Here is an 11,760-nt window from a genome sequence, read left to right as displayed (position 1 = left end):
CTGGGGGGGGGGCGGGGGGTCACTGTCGCTGGGGATGTTTAAGGAAAGGTTGGAGGTGGTGCTTAGGGACATGGTTTACTGGGTGATATTGGTGGTAGGGTGATGGTTGGACCAGATGATCTTGGAGGTCTTGTCCAGCCTTTATGATGCTATGAAATAGCTGCAGACTCTGGCAATCAGTAGAACAAATCTATATTTACAATTATTTAGTAACTAACATTTAATATGCTCATCTGATACTTGTGGGGAATACGGGGCCAAAACAATGCCTTGCAGAAATTTAACATGTCAGTAGCTACTTTTACCAACCCAGACTTGTAATTTAATTTAAAAATAATGTTTACAGTAAGCTATCCTATGTGAAACTTTTATCAGTTGGTTTTACTTATGATCTCCTTTAATGTCAACTATTCTGTTGGTTTGCCTCAGAGATTTCAAACTGATAAGCTGTACTTACACCGACCCCTTGGCTTGCCATTTTTTAAATATTGGCATAATACTGGAATTCTGTTTCATTACTTTTCCAGAAAAGGGAGAGAATATCTTGTCGTGTGTTTTTGTGTGTTTTTTGTTTGTTTGTTTTGTGTGGTTTTTTTTTGTGTGTGTGTGTTATTTTTTGTTGTTGTTGTTTGATTGGTTTGGTTGTTGTTTTATTTCATTTGTTTTCCTTAATCCTAAAGTATTTCTTCAGTCTTCCCAGGATTATTAACAGCTATTAATAACAAATCAAAGAACTTTTCAGGAGATTTTTTTTATTATTCTCCTTCATCAGTTTTCTAATGCCATCTATTTAGACGTTTTTTAAGCTGTTTTAATGATGCCAGAATGTCCAAAAAACAAGGATGCACCATTCACAGAGATGACAGGAGCAATTTGTCATTCTTGTCTGCTTGGAACAGCCCAGCTTTGGTGTGTGGCAAATGAGAGTGAAATCACTGTAGCACATATTATACACTCAATTATATGGAACATCTTTAAGGAATAACTACAACTTGTGTGCTTTATTTTTACTCTCCAGTGGTGAGGACCAGTTGACCAGGTCAGCTCTTACACTGCTTCACATTCCTTGCAGTAGCATTGTGTCATAGAATCATAGAATGGCTTGGATTGGAAGGAACCTTAAAGATCATCTAGTTCCAAGCCCCCTACCATGGTCAGGGATGGCACCCACCTGATCAGGTTGCTCAGGGCCTCATCCAATCTGATCTTGAACACCTCCAGGGATGTGGCATCCACAGCTTTTCTGGGCAACCTGTCAGCGCCTCACCATCCTCCAAGTAAAAATTTCCTCCTAACCTCTAATCTAAATCTCCCCTCTTGTATTTTACACCATTCCCCCTTGTACCTGTCATCTGACTGAGCAAAAGCTTGCTCTCCATCTTTTTTATAAGCCCCCATTAAATATTAAAAGTTGCAGTGAGGTCTCCCCAGAATCTTCTCCAGATTGAACATCCCCAACTCTCTCAGCCTTTCTTCATAGGACAGGTGCTCCAGCTCTCTGATAACTTTGTGGCCCTCCTTCAGACCCACTCTAACAGACCCACCTCCTTCTTGTGCCGGGTGTCCCAGACCTGGACGCAGTACTCCAAGTGAGGCCTCACAAGGGCAGACTAGAGGGGGACAATCACTTCCTTTGACCTGCTGGCCATTCCTCTGTTGATGCAGCCCAAGATGCAGTTGGCCTTTTGGGCTGTAAGCGCATGATGCTGGCTCATGTCAAGCTTTTTGTCAACCAGAACCCCCAAGTCCCTCTCAACAGGGCTGCTCTCACTTAGTTCCCCTCAGTCTGTACTCATGTCTGGGATTGACCCAAACCCAGGTGCAGAACCTTCCACTTAGACTTGTTGAAGCTTAAGCTTCAGCCTACTTTTGCATACAGCCACTTAAGCCCACTTTTTTTAGCCTGTCCAGGTCCCTTTGGATGTCTAACCATACAGCTGCATTGTTGTTGGGAACAGAATCAGGGCCTGGGATCAGATCCTGAAGCAATTTGGACCGCAGTGATTGCAGTGACCTGCATAGTAATTATATGTCTCTAAGGCTGATGTCAGCCTAGGATAGTGCTTGGTTGTGATCATAGGAATGAAACTGGCACTAAGCGTGATACTGTCTATTTCTCAGTGTTGCTTGATCCTGAAGGCCAGCTTTCTTCAAAATTAAGTAGGTCAATTTCATAATTCAAATACAGCAGGATTAAGAGAGATTCCGGGTGGAGAGTATACTCAGCAGCTCTGCTTAGACATTAATTAGTACAGTGTCTCTTTTTTTGCATGTTGTATTAGTTCCAAGAACCCATCTGAATTATGCTCAAAAGTTTCCTTAGTCAGAGGCTTTTATTTTTAAAAAGTCATCACACCTCAGAAGCGAGCCCCTTTGCCTTTCTTCAGATGCAGATAAAAACCAGTTAGTTGTTCAGATAAAGGCTTTATTTAACAATGGACTAACCATAAACAGAAAGCCAAGCCTCCTGATTGAGGTGAGACAGGAACAAAAGATTGCAAAATTATGGGCAATGCTGTCAAGTGTCTTTCCAGCCCCTGCTTGTCATAACCAGGCAGGGCTTTTGGCCCCCTTACACCCCTTTTGGTTCCCCTAAGTACCAACATGTGATGGATTTTTAAGAGAGAGTTAAATTGTCTTTTTGTGACATTTTTCTGGACTGCAGGGGCTTCTGGCATGAAGTGACTGGGGGGGGGGGCGGGGGGGGGTAGATATGAACAAGCACTTTGCCAACATCCTGCACTGGCACTGTCTGGAGACATACAGCACTGGGAGGTGTCTAAGTGCCTAGGCATGGCCCTGCCTGCAGATCAGAGCAGGAGCAGATGTTGGGCAGTTCAGGGCAGAGACGACAGATGGTGCACCATGTCATGCAGCCAGCCCAATTCCTACAATTCCTGCATGCACTCCTCCAGTTTGTGTTTGGGCAACCTGCAGCACGTGTCCAGGAGCTGCCCCGATTCCTGCTGCAGTGCTGCATTCACCCCATGCACAAGGCCAAGATGCTCCTGTGTGCACTGTAGCTGCCACAGGGGCTTCTTCCATCAGGCATGCCTGATGCTCCCACACCTGCTGCATCAGGGCTGTGGCCTCCTGCCACATGTACCCCAACTGCTGGGCATGCTGTCCCTGGGTGGCCACCAGTGCCTGATGCAGTGTTCCAAAGCAGGCAGCCTATTCCTTCCACAGCACCAGCACCCCCACAGCCTCTATACTGCAGTGGTTGAGCTTGTCCTACCTGTGTGGGAGCTGTTCCCACAGGATGGCCTTTCCTGCATAAACCATACAAGTAGTTCCTGACACTATGCCTGCAGCCATGACAGTACCTCCTAGTTTGGTTACTGAGTCAGCCCAAGGTGGTTTTGGAAACAGCAGGATGAAGTAGCCCATGAAGGTTGGTCTGGCTCTTGGCCTGGAGGTGAAAGACCTCCTTAAAAAGGCAAGTGTTTTCCTCCTGCATTCAAGCCTGTGTGTCCTGCTTGCCTTTCAGCTCCAGGAAACAGTAGCCAAGCCCTCTAGGTAGTAATGCTTCTCTGCAACCTGCACAACACCTGCTGCCGTGCTGCCCTGTGACTGTTGTCTCATGGCATCTTCTGCCTGCCTTGTCCTACTCATTGGTCATGAGGGCCTCAGTTGCCCAGGTACAGGGGGAAGAGTCACCTTAGGGCTAGGCAGGGTTGCACCCACCTGCTGTGCTGTATTCCTAGCAGTGCAACACTAGGACTGCTGTGGCAAGTGGCAAATATCATTTCTGTGTCAGTCGGGCTGTGTCACCACAGAGCTGTCACACAGACTCCCTGTAGTGACCTGTGCTTAACACATTGCTAAGGTGCTAGGTCTGCCCTAGAGGCACTGTCTACTTCCCACAGCCACCACCTGTTGAACTTCTTCATCCTTTCTCTCCCCTTGCTGCCGTGTTGCTCACAATTTTTCTGTCTCTACTTGTCCTTCCTGTCCAGCTGGCCTTGGTGCACAACGCTTCCTGGGCCTGCCACAATCCCCCTCCTGACCTGAGGGCATCAGGGGGCATCTGAGAGCAGGGAACACACCCTGCAGCGGATGAACTCCAAGGCTGGCTACCACTGTGGGAGAGGCTCAAACCACCCCATGGCTGTATCACAGCAGTGGTGGGCCTTTTGATAGGGTCTGCAGCCCATGCAGGTCACTGGCCAGGCCCTGGGCTCTCTCTCAAATGCACAGGAAAGGAATGGTGCTTGGGCACAAGGTGCCCAGTTGTTATAGCAGCACCCAAGGCCAACATTAATGACTATCCCTTTCTGTGATTTCTGGGCTATCTCCCCACAAAACTGCTCCAGAGCTTCCTGCCACTGACTGAGCTGGCTCTGTTTAGATGGCACATGAATTGTTACAAAGATGGTGAAGGATCTAAAGGGGAAGATGTATAAGGAGCAGCTGAAGTAATTTGGCTTGTTCAGCCTAGAGAAGGGGAAAATGAGTGGGATAGATACACTGAGGAAGACAAGCTAAGTGGGATTGTAGGAACAGGACATCATGTGCTCCACCACAGCACAAATGTGAATGACATACTAATATCGTGCAGGGGGCAGAGAACATACCATCATTAAGCCACTTTTGTCCTCCATGAGAACCCAAGCCAAAATGGGCAGAGCAGCCACAAAGATATGGTACCTGGGACCAGAATCTCTTTCTGCCTCTCACTTCAAGGCAATGTCGATATAAAAGCATCTATCCAGACATGGTACTTGGGCAACATCCTCCAGCTGACCCTCCCTAAGCAGGGGATCTGGATTAGATGATCTCAAGAGGTCCCTTCCAACTTCAATGATTCTGTGATCTTGCACAACCCTCGCTCCAGCATAAGCTTTAGACAGCTCCCACCAAGGGGAAAAAAAAAAAAAACAAAAAACAACAGGTAGTTGCCATAGGACACTCCCTTCTGAAGGGAACATAAGACCCAATATGCAGACTGAACCCACTTCATAGGGAAGTCTGCTGCCTCCCTGGGGCCCAGGTTAGAGGTGTGAAGAGACAGCTTCCTTCCCTGGTGCAGCCCTCAGATTATCACCCATTATTGATTTTCAGGTAAGCAGCAAAGAAGTTTCAACAGGAAGTCTGAGGGCAATGAAGAGAGTCTTCGGGGTCTTTTGTGATTCCTTGTGTTGCTCTGGGGTACAAGGGATCATTCCTGATGATAGTGGGTCTGACTTCCTTGTGCATTAGCATTCCCACACAACATTTCCTTCCAAGTCTCTGCTTAGAAAGCCCACCACCCTTGTTAAAGCTAGTTGAGTCCAACCATGAAACACATTTACTGTGGCTACAATTTACCATTGGGATCACTGGTGGGGCATAGGGATGTTCTGTCTCTGGCTTTTTTTTTTTTTTTAATGGCAAGATTAAACAGACATTTTCTCTGAACTACAAGACTGTTCTTATGTTCTTAAGAACTCAGGGCAATGACCTCAGCTAATAGTCACAACTGCTGGACATGATAATGTCTTTGGGGCTGTGCCCTACGCATTGCTCAGACACTGAGACACAGGGAAGGCACATCCTGGCAATACCTGCAGCTGCTCAGAAGTGTCTGTCCTCCTGCAGCTCATTTTTCCCATTTGCCTCAGGTAGAAATGGAGCTTGAGGGTGGCAATGCCAGAAGAAGAGTAGCTGGCAAGTTCAGCTTGGTATGGAGCTGCAATAAATGGCAAAATTCACCTGGATGGTCCTGGCACCAGCTCCTGGCATTGCACATTCTGAGTATTGCTCCTGAGTACACCGGTAGGAAGGCGATATTTTGTACAAAGAAGGTGCGTGCTGTGGAGAAATGCCTTTGGCAAGGCCTATCACAGGGTTGGGCTGGAAAATGCAAATGAGAGCTGGTGGTTGGGGTACACCCCAAAGCTAGAGGTGCATCTTGTGTCATCGCACCCAGACTAGAACTCTGGAATTCAGATTAGAACTCTGGAGTTCTCCTAGCCTCTCTGTTACCCATCTCAGTGCCAGAAATCCTCAGTGAAGACAAACATAACAAATGGAAGAAATATGGCTACCTGCAGTTTTGCTTTGAGCGGTTTGGTATGATGCCGCAGTTCTCCTTGCATGGGCACAAGCCTTCCATGCGGGAATGAAAGTTCAGGGAGGGCTGCAACCATAAAAGAAAAGCATAAAGAAATAAAAGACAAACTCAAAATATATCCAAGCTTGAGCTCTTTGAGCTGCCATTAGATTTTTCCAGACAATTGTCATTCATGCCAGGAAAGGCCTAGGCACCAAGAGCTCTACTGCCAAAACTGTTCTGAAAACACAAAAGTGTTGAGAAAATTCATTCTAAGATACAGGGAGATCTAATGTTTTCATAAAAGCTTCCCCAGGCATGCACCCACACTGCATTTACTAATTTGGTATACATTATTCTTCATGCAGATAATTTGTATCCTTAACAGTTTTTGTCAGATTCATTTTTCCAGTGATATATATGATCTCTTATCAAGTGAATATTTTTTCTTCAGATCAGTTGCCTGAATCTGGATTTTTTTCTCTGCTTTGCCATTGTACTTTCAAATAAATATTGCAATAAAAGATATTTTTATTTATTCTCTGTTGCGGTTTTGCTTTTGATGAAGGCATTACATCATACATTTTGGTACATATGTGATTTTCTTTTTTTAAATTTTAAAATGCAATTATAAAAAAATTGCATATCTTAAAAGGGACTTGGTAGCCATTAAAAGCGTTTGGACATCTCCGTCTTTGTAGTTTTCAAGCACTTAAAAGTGCAGTGGAATAATCCTCCTATTTTATAAAATTACTTTCTAGTATCAGGGAAACACTTTAAAATGCATTTGACTGAAGATATAATTTGCATGTAAGCGCTTACATTTGCATTTGCAGGAGATGTCTTCTATAATTCTGAAACTTAGTAGATGTCAGAGATGAAGTCATGCACTTCACTCAGAGAAGCAGTACTATTTTACTGTTAAAATGTAGAGATGTAACAAAGCTTAATCATAAATAAGATAGTGACTTTACAAAAATTGATATGGCAAGGTACACTTAATTATTTACTGCATAGATGACAGGGTAAATCAGATGCATGAGGGAGATCCTCCCATTGAGTCACAAGGTTCAGAATGGACCCCCCTGCTTTCAAAACTCTTTGAACCAAAGAGGTAATGAGCCTAGTTGCAGCTAAATCCATTCCTAGTCCCAGACTCTGTGAATGGTTTATGTCTAAGGATTATATATGCACAATCAATCTAAGATATAACCTTAGTAAAATGTACAAAGTTTAGCAAGATATTAATCACTTACCAAGAATCTTCATGGCACAGAAGCTCACCTCACAAATATTAAGGGATCTCTGTAGCAGGCATGACCTTGAAATGGAGGGAAAGGGAGATTTTATCATACAGTCAGAGGAAACTCCAAAGGCTTTTGCCCTGATCTCTATTTATAGAAGATGGACCAATAGAATTTTTATTTATTTATTTATTTATTTATTTATTTGGTGCATGCTCAATTGGCCCTCAGCCACTGAGCAAGACATCTGTCTGTCAGTTTCTCCAGTACCCAATTTGAACCAATATAGTGGTCACTATCTGCATGAGCAAGGCCTTGGGTGTAACCAGCACACTGATCACTACCTGCCCAAGTAGGGCCTCAGGTGTAGCCAATAATGTAGTCACTATGCACCTGAGCAAGGCCTTAGGTGCAACAGCCAGTGTTTGAGCAAGGCAACTGGCCAGACTGAAGATGAGGAGAGAGGCCAGTACCAGGGGTTCCCAGCCTTCAGGCCCAGTCTTCTTGTACATGACACAATTGTGTTTTTTTTTAGTAAAAACATGGTGGTTTTTTGTTTTGTTTTGTTTTGTTTTCCCAAGGTTAATTTGAGTTAAAAATCCGACAAGAAGTAACAAGTAACATTCAATGACTTGACAGGAGGGGCTCTGGTACATGTCACCTGCAGGACATTATTCTGCATCCATGCCCAGGAGTAGGCACAAACCACATTCCTTGTGCAGTGCCACAATCCCAGCCTTGCTGCAACATCCATCCACAGTTTGGGGTGGGGATGCAGGTGTGTAGATGGTCTCAGCTGTGGCTTGAATCTGGCAATGTGCATCTCTGAGCACACCATGTCCCATGATGACCCCAGCCAGCACATCTCACACTGCTCTGAATGACTGTGGAGCAATGGGGAGAAGAGATACTAGCATGACCCTGCATTTGGCACTGTTTCCCAGGTCTTACTCTGGCTTGATGCAGGCTGGCTCTGATAGCTGCCCTGCAGTGGAGCAGTGTCTGGCCTTGTAAAAGCATTGCAAAGGGCAGACAGGGATGGTGGCTGAGATTGATGATCCTTATGGGTCCCTTCCAACTTGGGATATTCTATGATTCTGTGAGTAGGGAAAGGTGTGGCAGCCAGCCATGGTGCTCAATTCAAGCTAGCAAAGTCTGAGATGGGATGGAACACACCAGGAGGAGAAAGAGAATGACCCAGGCATGAAAATAGGTATTTCCTGCCCACCAAAACTGTGCCTGAGCATCACTGCCTCTAACATAGAGACTCACATAGAGACTGGGGGCTGAGAAGTAATGGTTGTCAAAGGCAATCAGATGATGCATTTTGTGGATGGAAAAGGTGGATGTGCAGGAATCCCCACGCCTTTGTTTCGGCTGACAAGGATATTCACACCGTGTGTCTGGGTCTAGTGCAATGCAACGGCTCTGTGCTGCTCCAAGGCATAGAATCATAGAATCATTAAGGTTGGAAAAGACCTCCAAGATCATCTGGTCCAACCATCACCCTACTATCAGTATTACCCACTAAACTATGTCCCTAAGCACCATATCCAACCTTTCCTTGAACACCTCCAGGGATGGTGATTCCACCACCTCCCTGGGCAACCCGTTCCAATGCCTGACTGCTCTTTCTGAGAAGAAATGTGTTCTCATTTCCAACATGAACCTCCCCTGGCAGAACTTGAGGCTACTCCCTCTAGTTCTATCACAGTTACCCACGAGAAGAGGCTGACCCCCAGCTCCCCATGCCTTCCTTTCAGGGAGTTGGAGAGAGCAATAAGGTCTCCCCTGAGCCTCCTCTTCTCCAGACTAAACAACCACAGTTCCCTCAGCTGCTCTTCATAGGACTTGGGTTCCAGACCCTTCACCAGCTTCGTAGCCCTTCTCTGGACACACTCCAGGGCCTCGATGTCCTTGAAGTGAAGGGCCCAAAACTGAACACAGTATTGGGGTGCAACCTCCCCAGAGCAGCATATAGGGGGATGATCACCTTCCTGGTCCTGCTGGCTACACTACTCCTGATACAAGGCAGGATACTGACCAGGATCCCCAGTCTCTGCTGTCACTGGCCACCCCGGTCCCAAGCCACTTCAGTGCAAGGGGTCATCCCAGGACAATCCCTGTGCAAGGAAGGGAGGTCCCACGCCACCATGCGACTGCCATTCCTGGTGCATGTAACTGGCCCAGTCACATGAAGCTCTCCTTTGCATGGGCTGTCCACTCAGTACTCTGTCTCTTTGTCCCATGTCCCTTACAGCTGCATGCCCCCATGCTAATGATGTGAAGACTTCGTGCAGGTTTGTCCTCCTTCACATGCCACCCTGCCTCTTCACCTGGCCTTGCAGAGCGCTGCTTATCTAGTGCAGGTTGATATACCACCTCAAAATGGAGGCATGTGGAGAAGCCAGGCTGGCTGGCAAGCACATTGTCTCTTCTTCATCTGTGCAATTTCAGCTTTGCTCCCAAATAATGAGAACAATTGCACAGTCAGCACAAGCAAACACAATGAGCAGATGCTAGTCAGTTTTGCAGATGACAAATTACTGTGGCCCTGCCAGAAGCAACATCACAGAGGAGGTACCAGAGGAAAGGCAGCAAGACAGCAGTCTTGTTGGGAGGGCTGGAACCAGATTGGCATCCCTCAGTCTCATGCTGAGAGAAGCAACTGGCACAAGTTCCTGTGCAGGCCAGACCATCATGGTTGAGTCCTACCTATACATAACAGGCCATTCCTATCTCTGTAGCAGTCTTGTATATACTTGGAAGCTACCAAGCTAAAGAGAAGCTGTTAGAACATCCCTCTCATTTTCATACCTTCTAGGCTAAACAACCCAGGCTAACTCAGGCTTTCACCATAAGCTGATTTGCCTAAACCTCGCTCTCAGCACTCTCCTGAAGATCAAATTCCTGACTGGACACCAAACCCCAGAAGAGGAACCAGCACTACCCAGCAGCAGATCAGGCATCTGAACTAGATCAGGCATCTTGAAGACTTTGTGCCCATTTACACATCAGTGCATGACACTTGCTTTTATATGGCAGCTGGTCACTGCAGAGCAGTGTTCTGTTTTGGATGCAGCATTTGCCCAGTGCTCCTCATACTGTTCTCACTAGGATTAGCTTTCCTGCCCCAGGTTCCACGCCTTGTACATTTTTCTTAAACAAAGAGGGTCAATAACTTCCAGCATTCATGGGCTTGATGCCCATTGTACTACTGGATTCTTTTGCTATCAATACACTTGTCAAATCCTTTTTTCACTTTACCAGGCTCTTAGCTTCAATGCCTTCACATGTTATACATGATCTAAAAAACAAAATAAAACCACAAAACCTATACACAGAAAGGTGTGAGCAGTAACTTTATTAATCAGGGATTGTCATACTGTATCAATACACAGGACACCCACATCTCAAACACCATATACTGGTTATTCCATCTTAAAGTAGTATAAAAAAACTGAGCAGCTGCAAAAGATAATAAGGATTTACAGTGACACAAATGATGCAGTGCATATGCATAGCAGCAAACAATTATTAACTGTCTCTTACAATAGAAAGTGGGAAGGACCAAAAGAAATAATTGGGCAGCTGGTCTAAAACCAACAGAATAAATTACTTTTCACATTGCACATAATTATATAACTAAACTCTTAACTTCACAATACCCTGTGATAATCAGAAGTATTAATGTCTTTTCTTGGACATCAGTGAACTACCCCCAGACCAATTATGGTAAAAAATACCATCACCAAATGAACAAAAAAGAAAAAGGAGGATCAGGAGTTATTAGTGACTAGCTTAGGAACTTTCCATATTTCATAAAGATTATAGTCTCAAAGAGTTAGCACCTACAACCTGGTGAAGAATCTAGGCCAATTCCTTGGCTGAAGACAAGGGGGGACATAGAGGGCTACACCTCTTCCTCGCCTCCCCTGCCTGTCCTTCCTAAACAGTCTGTATCCTTCCATTCCAACATTCCAGTCACAGGAGCCATCCCACCACTTCTCCATAACGCCAGTGAGGCCATAGCCCTGCAGGCATGCATATATCTCTAACTCTTGTTTGTTCCCCATGCTATGTGCATTAGCATTGAGACATGTTGGGCCCCTGATGAGGCTGACTTACTGGCTGGGCTGGTTTCAATTCCTTTGTGCTGATCTTCAGGTGCTCTCCTGCTGGCCCATGACCCTTCTTCAGGCTCTGGGCATCTGTGACTGACACTGGGATCAAACTGGTAGAAGTGGGATGGATTGAGGTTCCCCGCCTGCCCCAGCAACTTTAGTTTAAAGCCCTCTTCACCAGCTTGTCAAGTCTATGATCAAAGATGCTCTTCCCCTTCCTTCTCTAACAGGTGGACCCCATCAGACCCTCATCAGATAGGTCAGTGATTCAGAGTACGCAAGGAAGGACCTGACTTAAGTTTTTTGGGTTAGAGCTGCAGTATGACCTGAAGCGGTTTGATACCAATACATTGATTTG

Source organism: Netta rufina (assembly GCF_964035555.1).
Source record: "Netta rufina genome assembly, chromosome: 3".
In the NCBI taxonomy this organism is placed as follows: domain Eukaryota; kingdom Metazoa; phylum Chordata; class Aves; order Anseriformes; family Anatidae; genus Netta; species Netta rufina.
The sequence above is the reverse complement of the archived record's forward strand: the minus strand, read 5'-3'. Positions refer to the sequence as shown.